The following is an 11,907-nucleotide window of genomic DNA, read 5'->3' on the forward strand; positions in this document are numbered from 1 at the left end:
TGTGAAATTATTTACTTCTCTCCGTTTTTACTGCCCCCTATTCTCATCTAAAGTGCCATCATATTTCACCTGAGCAGTTTTAAGAGCTGGTCTCTTGTTTCATACATTTTGAGTATTCCTCCTACAGCCAGTAAGATATTAAATTTAAATTTTTTTGTCATTCCCTGTTTAAAACCTTTGAGTGGTTTTTCCATTGAGTGGCTTTTCCATTGCATTTAGCATACTTATGTTCATTAATACAACATTTAAAGCCTGCAATTGGTCCCTGCTTAGCTCTCATTTCTTACCATTTCCCCCCTTTCATACTCTAAGATCAAGCATGCTGAATCTCCAATAGTTATTTGAAGACTATATTTTCTCACTAGTCTATGATGCTGCACTTTGTATATGCTGTTCTCTCTATCCCTCCCTCGTTCCCTCCCCCATTTCCACTACACATATTCTGGTTAACTTCCTTTATTTCTTCAGGTTTCAGCTGAACCATCACTTTCTCAGGAGCATCTATTTACAGTGTAATGTAACAATTCCTGTAACAACATTTTTTTGGTAATACTCTTCACAATTTATTGCACTTACTTGTAAATGTCAGTCATCCCCAAATACAAATTCCTTCAAGTCAGGTTACAGGTCTACATTGTTCAAAACTATATCCCCAGAGTCAAGTGCATATTCTGGCATAAAGTAGTAGGAATTCCATGCATTTATTGCTCAATGAATAAAGAATAAATACTCCAGTTTTGTGGTTAGAGCACTGGGGGAGAGACAGAGCTATGTGAGAAAGGTGTTTCTTCTGAAAATAAAATTGATTTTTGAATAAGTAAAGTGGCCATTTTGACCAGGACCATTTGTGTACATATGCTTATATATGAGCTTTGTGTGTCCATCTCCTAACTTACAAAATATTTATGTCCATATAGGTTTACTATAAGAAATAAACTTTCTCTCTTTCCAATCCTAACCAGTCTTTTCAATGGGTAACTCTCAGTCACGTGATTCTATGGAGTCTTCTGAATTCTAATACCTATTCCTCCTGTCAAGAATATCTTCCATACTTGCTACTATCCTTCATGTCTCCCTAGACCCCATCCAAGTCTCCTTTTCTATGAAAACTTCCTGAACTTCTCCTACTCTTCACAAAATGAATCCCTCTCTCCTTTCTATTCTCAGTGATTGTGTGTATCAATTATGTTAAGATTGCTTTATATTTGCCTACCATGTGCCCAGTGTCCCCATTATATTGAGTCTCTTTAGTAGAGAGAAACTCAGACTTTATTCAAAGTGTGGTCTCCCAAACAGCACACTTGTGACCTTGTTAAAGATGCAGACCTTCGGCCCCAATTCATACCAAAAAATCTATGGTATAACATATTCCCAGTTTACTTTTAATCACGGTAAAGTTCAAAAAGTATCCAGGATGGTTAACACTTTTAAAAAATGCTTGATACAGGCTTATTTGATGGATGGATTAGGTATAGAAAATCTGGGAGGGACATTTGATGCACTCATATCAATGCAGAGATATGGTTTGGGAATTTACCTTGGTACACAGTAGATCACCTGGACAACGTATTAAATTTATGGAGCACAAAACCTCACTCAAAGCTATAAAATGATGAAAGACACTGATGCATACCTGGAGTTTTTGGCAGAGAATGTTAAAGTATCTGCAAATTGAAGATCTTTTTAAAAATCACTATAGCTTGACATTTTTTGGATTATAACTATTTCACTGCGTTCAAATATTTGTTTTCTTTCCTGCATATTTTCTTCCTCTCCTTCCTGCATAAATTTATGTATGGAACTTAGTTTTACCAGCTGACAGTCTGAGTTAACGGTCTTCGGAGAAATATGTGAAAGTATACTAGATTCAAGGGCAGGAATTTGCAGGATTGGTGGATTATGAGGCACCACACAGTCCAAAGCACATCAAGAGCTGTAACTCTAGCAGGGCTTGGAACAAGGTAAGGACTACAGAAAGGTAGGATAATAGAGGTCAACCTGTGAACTTTCCAGATTTTTCTTCTAGAAGAAGTAAAATGAAATTACTCCAATTATTTTCAGTTACTGAGGCCAAGAGTCTTTCTAAATTCCAAAATGGTGTTTCACCCCTCATGAATATCAAAAGCACTGAAATAAAGGCAACTGAGGACATCTCAAAGGACAAGACATGAACAAGCAAGGGGGGCTGACACAGAGATAAGGAAAGAAATGATGAGTTTGTTTTCTCTTTCTGTGAAAGTTTTAATTCCCACATTTCCATTACTTAATGTGTCATTATTTTACTTTTCAGCAGTTGGCAAACTCAGAGCATTCCAACATTTATCTTAAAATTGGTAGTCAACACACAACACATCAGATTTTTATATTGCCTCAAAGGAAAATTCTCAAAAGAAATCTAAAGCTTTACTATAAATTTCCCTTGGGAAGTTGATCCTAAAGCTTTAGACATTAGCATATACTCCTGACCAAAGGTTTAACTTCAAAGGTTATGATGACACAGACTGATAATTTGTGTCTGGGTTATGTAGCTAGATTTCTGTGTCAACACTGATGGGTAACCCCTTTCATTGCCTGTTAAATAAAGGTCATATCCCAAACTTGGCATTGAAGGTCCTTCTAATAATATGACCTGAGTTTGAATTTTCAATCTTGCTTCTACCCTGCTGCTATACTCAAAATAGAACAAATTGTGTTCTGTATGCATACTTTACTACCTTCGTAATTTTGCTTAAAGCTCTTTTCACTTGGGATTCCCTTTCTTCGTATATTTCTGGATCCAGAACCTCTATCATTTGCTTAAAACCCAGAGCAAATGACACTTCCACTGAGCCTCCAAAGATCTCTAAAAGCTAGAAATGCACTGTTTCAAGTCTCATACTCTGTAAACTTTATCTTCTACTTATGTCCATGTTGGATGCAACTGTGCTGAAAGTTTCTTGATAGTGGCAAAGTATCCATCCTAGTGTTCTTGTTTGTAACTGATATAGTGATTTGTATTGTATAGAATGATTGTAAGTATTCAGTCCAAAGATAAGATGATTATAACCTTTTGGTGGTGGTCCCTTATACTGAAGTTTACATTTTTATCCTATTTCCTCTAAAATTCCATGTCATTATCATGGCAACTTGTAACTACATAGAATTCTTAGGGGACACTGGGCTAATGCATAGTATAATTTCCTTCCTTTGGGGGAAAAAAAAACTAGATTCTATTCCTGGCCCAATGCCAATGCCTGAAACTTAGTTAGCCTTTAATAAATATTTGAATGAATCAATTATCTTGTCAAAACAATAAGTCGCATGATTAGCATAAAGTTATGAAGCCTCTCTGGGATTTTGTTGGCCGTTTTCAGTCTTGTGGCATAGCCATTGTCTCCAGATGATACCAAGTGTTCTTATTTCCCTCCACTTTGAGATATAATTAACAGATAACATTGTATATGTTTAAGGTGTACAATGTGATGACTTCATATGCATATATATTAATAAAATCATTACCAAAATAAGGTTAGCTAATACATCCTTCACTTCACATAACTATTTTCTCTGAAGAACAGTTAAAATTTACTCTCAGATGCTTTCAAATACCTAATATAGTATTTTAACTATAGTGACCATGGAGTGTATTAGGTCCTCTGAAATTTTTCATTTTGTAACTGGAAATCTGTAGCCTTTAGCCAACATCTTCCCATTTCCATCAGCCACAGTAACCACTATCCTAGTGTTTGAGTTTAGGATTTTTAGTTTGCATATATAAGTGAAATGATACAGTATTTGTCTTTCTCTGATTATTTTACCAAGCATAGTACCCTAAAGATGCATCTATGTTGTTGCAAGTGGCAAGATTTCCCTTTTTATGGCTGAATAATATTTCATTGTGTGTGTACATCCATGTATTATTTCCATTTACTATTCAATGGACACTTATGTTTCCATTTCTTGGCTATACTAAATGATTCTGTAATGAACATAGGAATGCAGATATCTTTTTAAGATAGGAACTTTGTTCCTTCTGATAAATACCCAGAAGTGGAATTGCCAAATCATATGGTAGTTCTATTTTTAATTTTTTGAGGGAACTCTATGCTGTTCTCCATACTGACTACACGTTTACGTGCCCAATAACAATGTACAAGGGCTCCCTTTCCCCATAGCTTCACCAACAATTATTAGAATGGCAATTATCAAAAGGACAAGAACTAACAGGTGTGAGGTAATATTGTGGTTTTGATTTGCATTTCCCTAGTGATTAGTGATGTTGAGCATCTTTTCAGACACCTGTTGGCTATTTGCATATCCTCTTTGGAAAAAACATTTAGTTCTTGTGTCATTTTTTAAATTGACATATTGGGGTTGCTTTTGAGTTTTTTTGTTTTGCATTTTGCTATTGAGTTGTATGAGCTCTTTATAATCCTCTAGATATTAACCCCTTAAGCGATATGTGACTTACAAATATTTTCTTGTAATACAGGGATCCCTGGGTGGCACAGCGGTTTGGCGCCTGCCTTTGGCCCAGGGCGCGATACTGGAGACCCGGGATCGAATCCCACGTCAGGCTCCCAGTGCATGGAGCCTGCTTCTCCCTCTGCCTATGTCTCTGCCTCTCTCTCTCTCTGTGTGTGACTATCATAAGTAAATTTTAAAAAATTAAAAAAAATAAAAAATAAACTTGTAATACATGTTGAGTTTTTGTAAAATTAGGATCTGGTTTTATTCATGTGATTACTGAGTTTCCCCAACACCATGATGCCTCCAGCTTTGTTCTTCATTCCAAAGATTACCTTGACTGTTTGAGGTATTTTGCTTTTCCATAAATATTTTAAGATTCTTTTTATATTTCTGTAAAAATGCATTGAATTTTTGATAGGGATTATATTGAATATATACTTGGCTCTGGGTAGTGTAGGCATTTTAACTCTCCTAATTCATGGACATGGATATCTTCCTGCTTCTGTATTCAATGCCTTTCATAAAGATCTTGTAGTTTTCAGTGTACAAATATTTCCTCTCAGTTAAATTTATGCCTAAGTATTTTATTGTTTTTTGATGCTGTTGTATTTGGGATTTTTTTCTTTTTCAAATAGTTCGTTGTTAGTGTATAGAAATGCTACTGATTTTTTTCATGTTATTTTATATCCTACAACTTTACTGAATTCATTTATTCTAACATTGGGGGGCAGGTCTTTAGGGTTTTCAATACATAAAATCATGTCATCTGCAAATAGAGACAATTTTACTTCTTTCTTTCCAATTTGGGTGCATATTATTTTTTTCTTCTTCCTTTAATGTCCTAGTGACTAGGACTTCTCATATATTGAATAGTAATGATGAGAGTGGGCACCTTGATTTTGGAGAAAAAGATTTTCACTTTTCCCCATTGAGTATGATGTCAACTGTGGGTTTGTCACTTATAGTCTTTATTATGTTGAGGTATATTCCTTCTATACTTAATTTGTTAAAAGCTTTCATCAAAAAAGGAATTGAATTTTGTGAAAGCTCTCTCCATACAGTTCGAGGTGATTGTTTTTTATTCATCTTTCTTTTTTTTTTAATTTTTATTTATTTATGATAGTCAGAGAGAGAGAGAGGCAGAGACATAGACAGAGGGAGAAGCAGGCTCCATGCACCGGGAGCCCGACGTGGGATTTGATCCCGGGTCTCCAGGATCGCGCCCTGGGCCAAAGGCAGGCGCTAAACCGCTGCGCCACCCAGGGATCCCCTCATCTTTCTATTAATGTGGTAAATTACATCATTTTTCTTATCCTTGCATCTTGGGGATAAATCTCAGATGTCCTAGTGTGTGATCATTTTAAAATGCTATTGAATTCAGTTAGTATCTTTTTGAGAATATTTGTATCTATATTCACCAGGAATATTGGCATGTAGTTTTCTTGTAGTGTCCTGTGGCTTTGGTGTCAGGGTAGCACTGGCCTTGTAAAATGAGTTTCGAAGCATTCTCTACTCTTTTCAATTTTGGAAGAATTTAAGAAGTGCTGGCATTGATCATTTTTAGATGCTTGGTAGAATTACCAGTGAAATCATCTGGTCCTGGGATTTTTCTATTTTGGAAGATTTTTGATTACTGTTTCAATCTCCTTTGAAAATCAGAAGAGATCAATAAAAACTTCTTTCATGATTCATTCTTGGTAAGTTGTATGTTCTAGGAATTTCCATTTCTTCTTTGTTATCCATTTTGCTGGCATATAATTGTTCATATTATCCTCTTTTAAATTTCTGTAGTGTCAATTTTAGTGTCTTCTCTCATAATTTTGTTTGGGTCTTCTTTTGTTTTTTTGGTTCATAGCCAAAAGTTTGTCAGTTTTGTTTATTAAAAATCCACCTCTGTCCCACTGATATTTTTTTTCTATTCTTCTAATCTGTTTTACTTCTCTAATTTTCATTATTTTCTTTTGCTAACTGTACACTTCATGTTCTTTTCTAATTTCTTGAGTTATAAAGTTCCTTATTTGATATCTTTTATTTTAATGCAGACATTCATCACTATAAACTTGCCTCTTAAAACTGCCCTTGCTTCATCCTATAAGTTTTAGTCTGTTACATTTTCATTTTTGTTTGTCTCAACTTTATAAATTCTACTTAGATTTGCTAGTTTTTCAGAAGTATATTACATATTTTCCACACATTTGTGAATTTTTACTTTTTATTATTGATTTCTAGCTTCATGCTACTGTTGGAAAAGATGCTTGATATGATTTCAATCCTCTTAAATTTGTTAAGGGTGGCTTTTGTGGCCCAATATCTCTATCCTGGAGAACCATCCATGTGCCCTTGAGATTAATCTGTCCTTTTATGCTATTGGAAAAAATGTTCTATGCATGTCTTTTAGCCTCATTTGGCTTATAGCATTATCCAAATCCACTGTTTCCTTGTCATTTTTCTGTCTAGATGGTCTATTCAGTGTGAAAGTAGGGTATTGAAATCACCTATTATTGTATTGCTATATATTTCTCCACTTAGTTCTGTTAATATTTGCTTTAAACATATAGGTGTTCCACTTTTGGTTACATAGGTACTTATAGTTCTCTCAATTAATGGACTTTTTTATCACCATATAGTGACCTTCTAAGTCTCTTGTGACCAATTTTTAACTGAAACAGTATTTTTTCTGATCTAAGTATAGTGATTCCTAATCTCATTGCATGGCATATCTTTTTCCATTCCTTCATTTTGTCTACATGAGCTAAAGTAGCATATTTCGGCAGCATATTGTTCAATCTTGGTTATGTTTTCTGTTTTTGTTTTTTTGTTTTAAATACATTTAGCAACTTGGTCTTTTGATGGGATAATTTAGTCCACTTGCATTTAATTTTTGACAGGTAACTGCTTACTCCTGCCATTTTATTAATTGTGTTCTACTAGTGTTTAAATTTCCTTGTTGCTTTCTTCCTTTCCTGTAATCTTTGTTATGTATTTTTTCTATGCTTTAATTTCTTTTGTGTCTATACTGCAGGTTTTTTTTTTTCCCTTGTGGTTACCATGAGGTCACATAAAATACTTTTAACATGACAGACCCTTACCTTCAAAAACATACAAAATCTATACTTCTCCTTTCCCCACATTTTATGCTATTAATATCCTACTTTATAACTTGTTTTAAATTAAAATATAATTGATATACAATATCCTATTTATTTCAGGTATACATCATAGGATTCAATATTTTTGTATATTACAAATCATCCTCATGATAATTCTAATTATCATATATTGAATAGTAATGATGTCACCAAAGTGATTACAGTGTTATTGACTACATTTCCTATGCTGCATATTACATCCCTATGATTCATTTATCTTATACCTTGAAGGCTGTACCTCTTAACTCCCTTTACCTCTTTTGCCAAACCCTTCCCTCTGGTAACCAACAGTTTCCTTTATCTGTGAGTCTGTTTCTGTCTTATTTACTCATTTGTTTTTTTAGATTCTACACATAATTGAAATCATAAACTTATTTTTCTTTGACCTATTTTACTTAGCATAATGCCTTCTAGTTCAACATTATTGCAAATAGCAAGATTTCTTTTTTTTAAGTGTCCAAGTAAAAATATTACTGTGTATGCATACTCCACATCGTCTTTATCCATTTATCTGTCAGTAAACACTTGAGTTGCTTCCATATCTTGGCTACTGTAAATAATACAGCAATGAACATAGGAGTGCATGTATTTCTTTGAATTGATGTTTTCGTATTCTTCAGATAGAAACCCAGAAGTGGAATTGCAAGATTGTATTGCAATTCATAGCTTTCCATAGTGGCTTCACTAATTTACATTCCCACCAATAGTATATGAGGGTTCTTTTCTCACCACATCCTCACCAAAATTTGTCCTTTGTTTCTATGATAATAGCCAATCTAACATGTGTGAGGTGATATCTCAGTTGTAGTCAGATTTGTATTAAAATTTTGATCATCTTTTTATGTGCCTTTTGACCATCTGTATGTCTTTAGAAAAAAAATTCTATTCAGGTCCTCTGCCAATTTTTTAATTGGGTTGGCTTTGGATATTAAGCTGTGTAAGTTCTTTATATATTTTGGATATTAATCCTTTATCAGAAATATAATTTGAAAATATCTTCTTCCATTCTGTAGGTTGCTTTTTTGTTTTCTTGATGTTTTCCTTCACTATGCAAAAACTCTTTAGTTTGACGGAATTATATTTGTTTATTTTAGCTGTTACCCTTGTCTTTATGCTGGTCTAAAAAAAATGTTACTAAAATTGAGCAAAGAGGGATACCTGGGTGGCTCAGCGGTTTAGCACCTGCCTTTGGCCCAGGGCATGGTCGTGGAGTCCCGGGATCGAGCCCCACATCAGGCTCCCTCCATGGAGCCTGCTTCTCCCACTGCCTGTGTCTCTGCCTCTCAATATCTCTCTCTCTCTCTCTCATATAAATAAATAAAATATTTTAAATAAATAAACAAGCAAACAGACCAAAGAGCTTACTACCTTTGTTTTCTTCTAGATTTTTTTTTGGCTTCAGGCTTCACATTCAAATCTTTAATACATTTTAACTTTATTTTTGTATATGGTATAAGACAGTGGTTTCATTGCGAAAGTTTCATTCTTTTGCATGGAGCTGACCAGTTTTCCCAGCACCATTTGTTGAAGAGACTTGTTTTATACAGAAAAATTTACTGATAGACTTATGGAGGTTTCTGTATTGCTTTTCTTTTGCTGCTTTCAAAATTTTTGTCTTTGACATATCGTTTCAATTATAACACATCTTGGGGTGTTTGGGGAGTTGATCTTGTTGTGGTCCTTTGAACTTTCTGTACCTAAGTGTGCATCTCTCTCCCAAAAACTTGGAAAATATTCAGCTATTTCTTTAAATTTTTCTGCCTCTTTCTTCTTTATGGTGCTCTCATGATGTGAATGTTCATTCACTCTATACTTTCTCATTCAGATAAACGTTATTCTTTGTTGTTGTTGTTGTTGTTGTTCTATCTGGCTATTTTCAAATGTTCTATCTTTGAGTTTGCTGATTATCTGCATGATCAAGTCTTGTTGAAGCTCTCTATTGAATCTTGCAGTTCTATCATTGTCTTCATCAGCCCCTGGATTTTTTTTTGGTTCTTTTTTATGGTTTTTACTTTATTAAATGTCTCAGTTTGTTCATGCATTGTTTTCCTAATTTTTAGTTCTCTTGCATTTCATTGAGTTTATATAAGGTGATTATTTTGAATTATTTTTAAGGCAAGTCATAGACTTCCATTTCTTTAGGGTCAGTCACTGGAGCTCTATTAGTTCCCTTTGGTAGTGTTATATTTGCCTGATTCTTCATGAGTCACATAACCATGCATTGGTTTGTGCATTGGAGGGAGCAAGTGCCTCTTCTTTTCTTTTCTTTTCTTTTCTTTTTTTTTTTGGCAAGTGCCTCTTCTGTTATTTATAGACTAGTTTGGTCAGATAAGGATCTTCCATCAGTTCCTTAGATTAACGGTATTAGCTCTGGAATTGCAATCATGATGAATTTGAGTCAATTTTGAAGCTCACTGGATCTACAGTGGGGTACACAATTGATACGCTTGTTACCAGGTGTTTGGTCAGGTATGCATATTCTGCCTGGTCTCTGGGTGGTTAGGACTTCCCCAAATACCTTGTTAAGTATGGTAGGTAGTGAGACAAATGTCTTCTTCAGGGTCCATACTACTATATGTCCTCAGTCAGCAAGTCTATTACCAAATATATGTAGTTCCACCAGGTCTCTAGGAGCCATCAGATGGGTCCCTTGGTGGGAAAGGATGGCACTGAACCATGGCTGAAAGGGATTAGAACCAAGTTTCAGGCAGTTTCAGGCCCCACAGCCAAGATTAAAGTCTATAAATCTGGTTCTGGAAGCACAGATGGACGTCTCCTACCAGCTATGTTCATTTTGAACACAGTTTCAGAATCTCTTACCTGGACCCCAAAGCTCCCACGAAAGAACTTTTATCTGTGGGTGGATTCCAAACTATTCAGTGGGAATATGGGAGGGGGATATCTTATTTAACCATCTTGCCAATGCCACTCCCCTAAGTGGTCTTACAAAATAGATAAATGCAGTATAGATAATATGATGTTAATTATAGTAATTATTATTGTTACCACTACTTGAAAATAATAGGACTTGAAAAAGGTTTTGAATATGAAAATGTACTCAGATTATTTTCTAAGAGTTTCAGATTATTTAATTAGAAGGAAAGACAGAGAAAGAGCATATGAGTAGGGGAAGGGGCACAAGGAGAGAATATCGAAGCTGACTCCTACTGAGCGCAGAGCTTGACTTAGGGCTGGATCCCATGAGCCTGTGATTATGACCTGAACTGAAACCCAGAGTCAGCCACTTAACCAACTGAACAACCCAGGGTACCCCAAGAGTCTCAGATTATTTTTGACAGAATATAAACAGGAAGATAGGTTATAAGCTGTCAAATACTATACATTAGCAACACGTTTCTTGCCAGTGGTCCAACTATGACTTTGTGTACAGGTGGTGGTATCTAAACTTATTCCTTGTTTCTATGTCTAAATGGATACCTTACTGATAATACCAGAAATTTGAGTTTTTAAATTCTTGAAATTGCTAGTTCTTGTTCATCCTCTTCTCCACTTGAAACTGATATTCCTTACTGGAACATGAATTCCAAGTATTACTGATTACTCAATTCTTCAATACCATTCCCTTCCTACCTTTTTAGGAACCTAAATTTGCAGAGCTAAGATGTCTTCTAGAAGTACTAGACTACATAGTAGAATGTCAGTCAAACTTATCACACCTTACTAAAATAATTTACATGTCTGCCTTCCCTATTAGATTTTTTAGATGATTAAAGAAAAGAACTGGCTGCTAATTTGGTTCCCCCCTTTAAAGAGGTTTGGCATATTTAATGAATTGAATGAATTAATGAATGGCTAGATTAATCAGCTTTTAACAGAACACCCATAAGCTTACAAAACCATATATCTCCATTATGTCCCTCATCCATTAAGCAGCCAAAGACTCACACATCTCAATATGACTTTTTTATGATCTTGTATATTTTTCTGTTGCATACCAATAGACCTATCAGGATCATTAATAACAAAAGCCTAGAACTAAGTTGGTATCATTAGTGGGTTGAGTCCCAGTGGGAATTACACGTGCAAACAGATTCCTAAGAAGAAAATACAATGGAATTAGTATACTCTGGACCTACGAAACACCATGGCAATAGTGTACAATTCATGCAAGTGACAGGGCAATATAGAAACTAATCCTTCTATAACTTAAGTTGAAGCATCATTCTAAGGAGAAACTTTGTTAGTAAAACATGGAACTAAACCATAACAGTAACAGTAGCAACAACAAAAATAGCAAAATTAGCTTATATATTCCTAGGGTCAAACCTTTCCATTTTTTTATTTGTGC

The sequence above is a fragment of the Canis aureus genome, chromosome 28, assembly GCF_053574225.1.
Source record: "Canis aureus isolate CA01 chromosome 28, VMU_Caureus_v.1.0, whole genome shotgun sequence".
NCBI classification, from domain to species: domain Eukaryota; kingdom Metazoa; phylum Chordata; class Mammalia; order Carnivora; family Canidae; genus Canis; species Canis aureus.